We start from the raw sequence: 9,571 nt of genomic DNA on the forward strand, positions 1-9,571 counted from the left end.
CTTAAACACCCACTCCAACGTGGAGAAACGGGTGTAGACGTGAAGCGTCTTTCCCGCCAAGAGAGTGTAGCACACTTTCAGCAATTGCAACAGCGCGACTACTTCTTTCTCAGCGGGATGATAGCCGAGTTCGTTCTCCTTTAGTACGCGTCCGCAGAAGCGAACTGGGTGCAGCTTGTCGTCGTGTGGTTGCATCAACGTACTGCTCAGCGCCCACTCATTGGCGTACAACATTATATGGACTTCTTTCGCCGAGTCGTATGACGCAGAATTGGAGCTTCTGCTACCCGTCTTTTGAGCTCGGCGAATGATGCTTTTGCTGACGCCAGGTCACCCCCAGGGCCAAAGTCCGTATCGTTTAGCTGATAGAGTACTGCTCCGTAAACAGCCAAGTTCTGGATGAATCGGCCGTAATAGTTGAGGGCACCGAGGAAAGCTTGCATTCCCTTCTTTGATTTCGGGAAGGCGAGCTCGGCGATCGCGGCTATCTTCTTCGCATCAGCGCGTATGCCACTCGGCGTAATCTCGTGCGATAGGAAATCAACCTTGGGTTGGACAAAGATACCCTTGGTAAAGCTGATGCTAATTCGACATTCTGTGAACCGGGCTAGTAATCGGTCGAGTGTCTCTAAGCAGGCGTCGAACGTCTCACCTCCAAAACAGATATCGTCGACAAACGACCTCCGCTTGAACACCGGAATCAAGGAAGACTGGTCAGGTTCTCCATTAGCAAACATGTCGCCGTCCGGTGTATTGACCAGGTCTTGGACCGGATCGCAGTCAGCTTGTGATTGGTGGTCAGCTTCAAACTTCGTCAGCTGACTCTGCGTTGAATCGCTGACTCCGCCGAGCTCAACTCGCCGAGTTCCCGACTCGGCTTCAGCAACAGCCATTCGTTCGGCAAACAGTTGCCATCCTCCCTTTGGTTGAACGTATCCCCATAGAGCGCTGTCGATCAGTCGCTGGTAAATCATAGGCGCATTCTTCAATCCAAACGGCATTCGTAACCATTCAAAGTGTCCAAGTGCACATACGAACGCCGAGATCTGTCGAGCTCGGCGTGTCATCAAGACTGCCCAGAATTCACTCGCAGCATCGAGCGAGCAAAACCACAAGTAACTCTCCAATTCGGTAAGCAGGTCATCGACCGATGGCATAGCGTATTCCATCGGCGTCGTGACCGCATTAACCAGTTTATAGTCAATGCATAGCCGGATATCCACACCATTTTTCTTGAGCACTATCACCACTGGCGAGGCCCAAGGGCTGCCCGAGAACGATATCAGCCCAGCTCGAAGTAGCCCTTTCAACAACTCGTAAAGTTTGCTCAAGTGGCGGAGAGGTATCCGCCGAGCTCTCTGCTTTATGGGTGCGTGCCCCTGAACGTCGATGTCGCACAATGCTTCATACGCTGGAGGCGGCAGGGCATTACCACTTGAAATCATTATCCCTTCGTGCTTTTGTAGCTCTGCCACCAATTTAGCCGACTGTGCTGGCGTATGACTACTCGACTTGACGTTTGCAGCGCCATAGTCGAGTTCGGTAGTTTCAACTTCAGTGAGGTCGGGAAGGAAGGCCAGCTCGTGAGCGTAGTCCGTCAATTCCAGATCTGTTCCACTACGCTCAAAGGCGTTGGTCGTACCATCGTCAACATCATCCTCTTGCTCGTCTTCAGTCGCGGCGATAGCCAAGTAGTGTTGTCTTAGAGTTTCTGTTGGGTCTCTCGTTGAGTTGCACTCGTCATCTCCAGCTTGTCCTAAACCGTAGTCAATTCCGCCGGGGTCGAACACCGTCGCCGCTGAGTTCGTCACTCCGACCTCAGCTATAGTACCTTCCAACAGTGATACCTCTGGTAATTCATGGTTGTCGGTTGCGTCAGGGCCCGTATTCGCTGAGTTCACTGCGATGGTCGATCTGACTCCTGCGTTTTCAAACTTGGCTCCGAGGTAGATGGCATCATCGTCACGCTGTCTAACCACTTCCAGACCGGTCGTAGTCTCCATAGTCTTAAACGCTGAGTTCGCAGTAGCTGGGTCGTCGTTCGGCTTTATTCCTTCAGGCAGTAATACCTCCCGACTATCATAGTCCTTGGTCGCGTCGGAGTGATCAACCGCTGAGTTGGTTGTGACGGCAGAACTAACTTCCGTGCATGCAAACGCGTCATCGGTATAGCTGACATCATGACAACATGTTGTGGCCACGTCCGGGGCACTCTCAGTATTTATATCTGCTGATGCCGAGTTCACTGCCCCCGACTTGATAATGCAGGCTTCCGGTGTACCCATCGCTGAGCTCACCACGGCTGCAGAACTTGGTCTACTGACTCCAAACTTGGCTCGGTTGTCAGCAACAGGTTGGGCATCACTTATGGCGCGTTCTGAGCGTTCGTCAAGATCTCCTTCCGTTATAGCTGAGTCTTCGGTCGCCGACACGTCTTCCGTGGCCCTTACTTCACTTTTTCCTTCAACCGCTGAGTTCGTGTTGACGTCAGAAATGGCGCCATCGTCTTCAAACTTGGACAGCTGATAGGAGACATCTTGGCCATCGTGTAGCACCGACGTACGGTCCGCTCGGAAGTCTTCCAGCTTGAACGCTGAGTTTATAGCCGGGTCACCCCTTGTCACCCCTGAAGTCGATATGACGTCTGCGTTACCGCGACGCCTCTCGTAGTCGCCGGCTTCAGTGTCGGCTTCGATCCTTCTCCAGCGTTCGGCGCATGTTAACTCTGGTCCACTTTCCACTGGAGGAGGTCGTCTTTCCACCGCCGTCGGAGTTGGGTATTTTCGTCTTTCCACAGCTGGCGGCTGGTGTGACAACCAGTCGTCGTACAGTCGTTGTTCTTTCTGCAGCAAATCTTTATCCATCGCCAACTCAAAGGCCAATATCTGCCAGTCACGGTACTTCGCCGAGTTCACGCGGACATATCCCTCATTGGCCAGTACTCCGTGTGGTTGCCATTTTATCACATAAAAGTGAGGTGGGCACCAGACTGACGTCTGTCGTACGTTCGTAATCAGGACATGGGTTGGTCTTCCTCGGCGATTAAAAACAACCGTTGGAATCCAACCCTTCGTCCGTCGCACCCACAAGTCATGCGTCGACTCACTGGGTTGTCGCCTGGGCAATTTGAACTCAGCGGTCATTCGACTTTCGATCGTCAACCCGTCTGGTGGCCCGCATGGGACATTTGGTCCGAACTCGGTCTTGGTCGGTGCATTACTTGATCGGATGAGTGGAATCACCATCTCATCGGGTAGCTTTACCGCCGAGTTGTACAGATCCAGACGGATTCCAGCTGGGATCATGAAGTCGGTGCCGAGAATCAAATCGACTCCGGCATGATGAGGCATTATCCATACTTCAAACTCGTATGCCACTTCCCAGCCGAGTGTCACCTTCACCACTGCTCTTGACGTTGTCACCATCCTGTCTTTACTTATTCCTTGTATGTCAATTCGCTTATCTCGGCTGGCCACTCTCTTGAGACGCAGTTTCCTCGCGAAGTACTCACTGATCGCCGAGACATTTGCTCCGGTATCCAATAATATCTTGGTCCTTCGGTCATTCACTGCACCCAATACGAGGGCTCTCATTCTAACTCGGCGATCAAACGTCTGTGCTGACCACCATCCCAGCCGTTCTCCCGGAAGCAGCTTCATTATCCTGGTACGATGCACAGTCTGGTCTGACTGCCGAGTTACACTTGCAATCGCTCGGCTGTTATCATCTAACTCACCGAGCTCACGTTCAATTCCGTCGATTTCACACATCCAATTGCCATCCCCGCTTCGTCCCTCGGGCCGTCCTGCTTCGCCTACGAAGGCAAACAAGAAGTTCGCCTCACCTGCAGGTTCAGCTGACTGTGGCAGCCCGGCATATTCCAACCCAGTCAGTGTTGGCGGGCCGCCGAGTTTAAATCACTCGGCGCGTAAAGGTTTTGCAGGTCTTCTGGCACTTGCGACTTGTCGACAGAGTTCTTCACGAACGCAGCCAGCTTCTCATATTGACGAAACAGCTCGCACTGGCCGCCTTCATGGACTTGTCTGCAGAATTTGCAGCGTCGTCGACAGTAGTGAGCCGAGTGCCCCATTCTTCCACAAGCTGCACAAGGTCCACGTTGGGTGTTGTCGCGTGATCCATCTCCACGATTCGACTGTTCTCGTTGGTTGTACGGTCGCGGAGGTCGGTTCGCTGAGTTTCCCCAGCTTCGGTTCGAGCCTTTCTGGTCTCCTGCCGAGTTCTCTCGGCGGTCCGGTGTATTTCCTTTATCATTGGAAACGCCGGCGTCAATGTAGTCGTCATCTTCCGCTGAGTCGTGGCCTCCGGACTGGTCCTCATCATCCCATTCGTCTTCGGAGTTGTACGGACTCGGCGGGTTCTGATCGATGAGTTCCTCTCCGTCGGAGTCAGCGTCCACGACAGTGACTCGGCGGTCGCGGTTTTCTTCCTTGCGACTGCGCTTCTCATCTCGGCGGCTCTGATCCTTCCGCTTGTCATCTCGGCCTCGTGCGATCACGAGTCGGTCGCGTTGCTTCTTGCGCTTCTCGCCGAGGATCCGACGATTGATTATCTGTTCCACCTTACTGATGTCTCCCAACTGCAAGGGGTACATCAAATCCATCACATCGTCATCACCACAATGCAGCAAGAAGTGTTCGACATGGTCAGCTGCGTCGGCGCCACCCTTCTCGTACTGGATCTTGGCTGTCCGAGCATACCCGTTGAGTCGGATCAGGAAGTCGCAGATCGGTTCGTTGACTTTACGTCTCGCCGAGTAGTAACGAGTGCGGGCGGATTGGTCGAACTGTGAGCAATAATAATCCAGGAACGCCTCGCTGAGTAGTTTCCAACGTCGCTGAGTCTTCTTCGGCAGCTGCCTGTACCAACTCTTCGCCGCACGTCCCAAGCATAGCGAGAAAGGCTCGCACCATGCACTTTGGGGCATCCTGGTGCTCTTCATCTCGTAGATGAAACGCTTGAGCCACTGGAGCGACGCGTCAGAGCGGTAGCGCTTTCCTTCGAACTCGGCGATTTTGTCGAGCGAGGCGTGGGTTCGGACTTCGAGGTACTGCGTCGAGTCCTCTTCAGCCGCGTCAAAGCTCAAGTTTCGGATGTAGTCCTTCACGGTTTCTTCACGGTTACTTCTCACTTCGAAGGCGTCGTCGTCTTCTTCATCCTCCTCGTAAGCCTCAGCCTCATCTGCAGCGTCATACAATTCACGGTAACGACCTACATTCCGCTGCCCACGACTCGGCGCTCGCTGAGTCGGGTTTAGCTTCAGTGGAGTCAGCATGTGAGAGTCTTCGAAGTACGGAGTCCCTTGCGTAGCGCGGAACACTTCACCTCCGGGGTCTTCGGCAAAGGAATCTTGCTCGGGTCCTCGCCGAGCGGTTTGAACTCGGCTACTCGGCTGTACACCTTCTTCGTTCCACCAGGGGCCTTCTCCAATCCAAACGCCACTCTCAGCTTCTTCTTCCATTGCCAGAGCTCGGCTCCGCCACGGGTCAGACTCCAGTCGGACAGGTTGAGGCTGTTTGGTCGGCTGTTGCACCGATAGCCCATCGCCTTCAACAGCAACACAGTTTCTTCCACCAACTGAATGATGTTGGCTGCACGCACCGGCTGAGTTAACTCGGGACCCAACATCGGCCACTTCGCCTGCGCCATCGTCACAGGCGCGAACATCATCATCCATTCCGATCTCGTTCTCATCTCCTCGCCGAGTCGAGCCAACACTTTATTGGCGCTCGGCGTATCGGCGTTCCTCGTCGCTTTCGGAATAAGGGGCGGACGGTCCCCTTGAGCAACGCCATGTTCTTCTTCATCTTCTTCATCGTTCGCACCTTCGTCGAGCTCGGCGGATAAGTTACGCTCGACAGGACGTGGGGCTCCCATGCGTCCCACCTGCAGCGTCAACTCTTCCACCTCGCCAAGTAGCTCGGCGGTAGTCTTCGTTTCTCCGAGCTCAGCGGTCTCGGCCTTCTCTTCATACTCTCCTTCACTTGAATCTCCGTTCTCGCTCTCTTGGTCTTGGCCATCCTCGTCGAACTGGACGGTTCGTCCCACCTCCATCGTCATGGCGATGAGTCGTTGATCCGCCGGGTCCGACCCCGCGAGAGGCGATCCTCCAGCCGTCGCTGGGCTTCCGTCGCTCGGAGTTGCTGATCCCTTGACCATCTTCACTCTTCTCTTTCTCTTCTCTTCCTCTTAACTTGGTTAGCTGGCACCTATAAAAACAAGCACACACTCCTGTTCCCGGGTCGCGGCACCAGTTGTGGTGTAGTAGAACACACAAATATCGTCAGATGTGGATTCCTTACACAAACCACAACGAATCGCCGAGTTAGGTCGGCGGTTGTATGGCCTGCGCAGAGGGTGGTCCCCTCGCGGTCCGGCCCTTCCGGGACAGACGAGTGGCTCGCTTCCACTCGGTTCCGACTAACCAAGTCAGATCACTTCCGAGGCTCCGCCGAATTTGGTTCGGCTGAGCTCGTTCACAACCCTGTGCCCTCCACCAAAGAATGGACGACGGCGCGCGAGCGCTTTTACAGGTCACCGAGCGCAGAGGCTGCTCAGCTAGAAGTGTTACGGCACCCGGGCTATCCGACGTACCGGCCCGCTGAGTATGCGGGGCTTTCTTTCGCGCGTAGCGAGACTTTGTCCTACCCGGACCGACCTAATCTCTTGGCGCTACCAGTCAATACCCTACAAGCTATGCCTCTCGAGTATTGACGGCAGGCATAATCCAGCCCTATGCAGGGACTTACCGGAAAAGTGTACACGTGTCTTGGACTAGGAAAATTCTGCTCTGTTATCTTCTGGGAGCCCTTTCGGCTCCCCCTATTTAATCCTATGCTTCTCATACAAATATCTAATGAAATGTAGTCGTTTCGGATCTCTACCGACTCTTCAGCTGAGTTCCGGCGACCGTTGAGCTCAGCGGCTATCCGGATAGCATATCCGGACAGATCGCCGAGTACTTACCGTGATCTTTTGCTCCTAAGCTCTGGGGTTATCAGACCGAGCCGATTCTTGACCTAAAGTAGGTCGGCGTATGGTCGAATCTGGAAATCCCTACACCACAAAAGGCATACATATCATAAGATTAAAACAGTGATGATCAGTCGAAATGGTCCACCATTTCAATATGGTCGACCATTTCTTAATTCTGACCCCCCTATTTATATATGAATGTAGCATTTATTTTTACTTCGAAGTAATAATTAAAGATACCGGTACATGTACATGTACATTACATGTAATAATAAAATCCTCAAGCAATATATATGCTGGTTCAGACGGTCACGGAAAAATACGCACCACCTAAAAATACGCCATGCAACAAATCCTTCGATCTGGCCCAATACTAAAAGCAATCATCAATTTGTCCAATCAGATGTAAGAATGTTTTTTTTTAAATTGGGCATGCATACATTACGAGGGTGGTAACAAACACTTCCACGATATCATGGAAGCGTTTATTATGCACCTCTAGGTCCGACAAACACTATAGTATGAAATGACCGTGACCCACAAGTCTACTTACAGTCGTAATTAATTTTTTTTGCAGAGAAGTTTTTTTTAGGATTTATGAGGTCTACACCTTTGTGCGTCCAGCTTCGTAGTGATCTGCAATCAAACGCGAGAGTCGCAAATTCCATTTTGACAAAGTTTACAATAATTCACTTAGCAACTTCATTTCTGCATTCAAAGTCGGAAATAACGCAATCCGTGTCGTGATTTTCAAGGTGGCGCCAAAACGAGAGGCCCGGACAGCTCCCGCCAAATGGAGATGCTAAACGCGTGGGGAAACAGAGCAGGCGCCTGTGTCAGTGTATTTTGTAGAGGAAGTATATTGGCCAGAAGCTCATTTCCCAATTAGCGCCCAGCTGCACTACAAGATGCAATCGCAGCTTCGTACTTCAAAGCACACGACCCTCGAGAAACAACGTGTCCTCGACGCATATTATGCTAGTCGTCGAGACGGGGTAGCCGTGGCGGCTAGCAACAGCATCCCAGCCACCACCGCCTATGATTTGGTAAGACGCGGTCAAGCTATGGGCCTTCCTCGTGGTGGAGCAAGGCACACCAAGATGACGCAAGAGGCCAAGGAATGCCTCGAGAGAAATCTCGAGGACGACTGCACGTACACGGTGAGTCAAATGCGTACCATGCTCTTTTTTTTACTGCAACGTGAAGGTGCACACGTCAAAAATCAGCCGCCATTTGCTGAAGTTGCTTTACACAATGAAGCAAATTCGCATTGAGCTGACAACATGCACAATGACGTAAATATAGAGAAGCGTCGCGTGTTTGCAGAGAAACTGAAGGTGTACCAAAGTGACGATAACTGTATTGTTTATTACGATGAAACTAACTATAACGTGTACCCGAAGCGCCAGCGATGGCGCGCACAGCGTGGACAGCGAGCTGTCGTAAAACTTCCTTCTTCAAGAAGAGCGAATCTGCAAATTCAATGTGCGGTGTCGTCAGCTATTGGGTTGGTGACCTACCGGCTTCAGCGCGGAAGCAAGCGCATGGATAAGAACACAGCCTTCGAAGAGGATATCTACAGAGCCGTTTAGGCCTCCAACGTGTTCCAGACCTGCTTCCAGAACAAGAAGGTCGTGATAGTGCTGGACAACGCTCCGGCCCACCGACAGACGGAGGAGCGAGTCACGAAGCACCCGGAGATGGAGCTGTTGCAGTTGGGACCCTATTCCCCAATGCGCAAACCTATTGAAGGAAGTTTCAGTGTGCTGAAGGCGCACATTAAAAACTATCTCGCATTTTACCGCGAAGAGATTTATGACAGCTCGTGAGAGCCCAAGCACAACGGAGAAGTGTTGTCGCTTGCCGAAAGCCAAATGTGCATCCTTGAGCGCGTTGCCGAGAGCAACATGAAGTTCATCACGCCGGCGTTGGTGGCCAACATGGAGCTGCATTGTCGCGACTCGGTGAATCGTGCTGCGGACGGTAAGGACATGGTGTACGGGATGTAAGGTTTACGACATTGATTGCGTTATTTCCGAAATGAAGTTGCTTAGTGAATTATTGTAAAACTTTGTCAAAATGGAATTTGCGACTCTCGAATTTGATTGCGTAGTACAGTGCTGTTACAAACTATAGATGCACTCAAGTTTCGCTTGTCAGATGAGCAAAACGCAAAGCCAGCGAGCGCCGTTTGGCCCTAAAGCCTTCAATACTAAGCCAAACTGATACCAACAGAGCGTTTCTCGATAGTGTCGGTATTGCAAGCAGGACCGAAAAAATTACGTTAGGGGGGTGTTCTAAACTATAGTTGTAGAACATCCACCTGGCGTACTTTAAGCTATAGTGTAGGTGCATCGAAAAGCGCCCGAAAGTGCGATCGAGGATCAATCCGGCTCTTTAACCATGCAACAGATGCCAAATCAGGCGCCACCGGAGGGTAGAATCACCGCGGTGCGCTCGGGCAATGAAGCGGTTCTGGCAGAGAACTCGGATAGGGGAGATCCGTTGCTGGATAGAGTTTCGTGAGGGGACCGCGTGGCGAAGCAAGAGAGGAGGGCGATCAGAGTCCTTAATAAAA

The sequence above is a fragment of the Phytophthora infestans genome, genomic scaffold, assembly GCF_000142945.1.
Source record: "Phytophthora infestans T30-4 supercont1.4 genomic scaffold, whole genome shotgun sequence".
Classification (NCBI taxonomy): domain Eukaryota; phylum Oomycota; class Peronosporomycetes; order Peronosporales; family Peronosporaceae; genus Phytophthora; species Phytophthora infestans.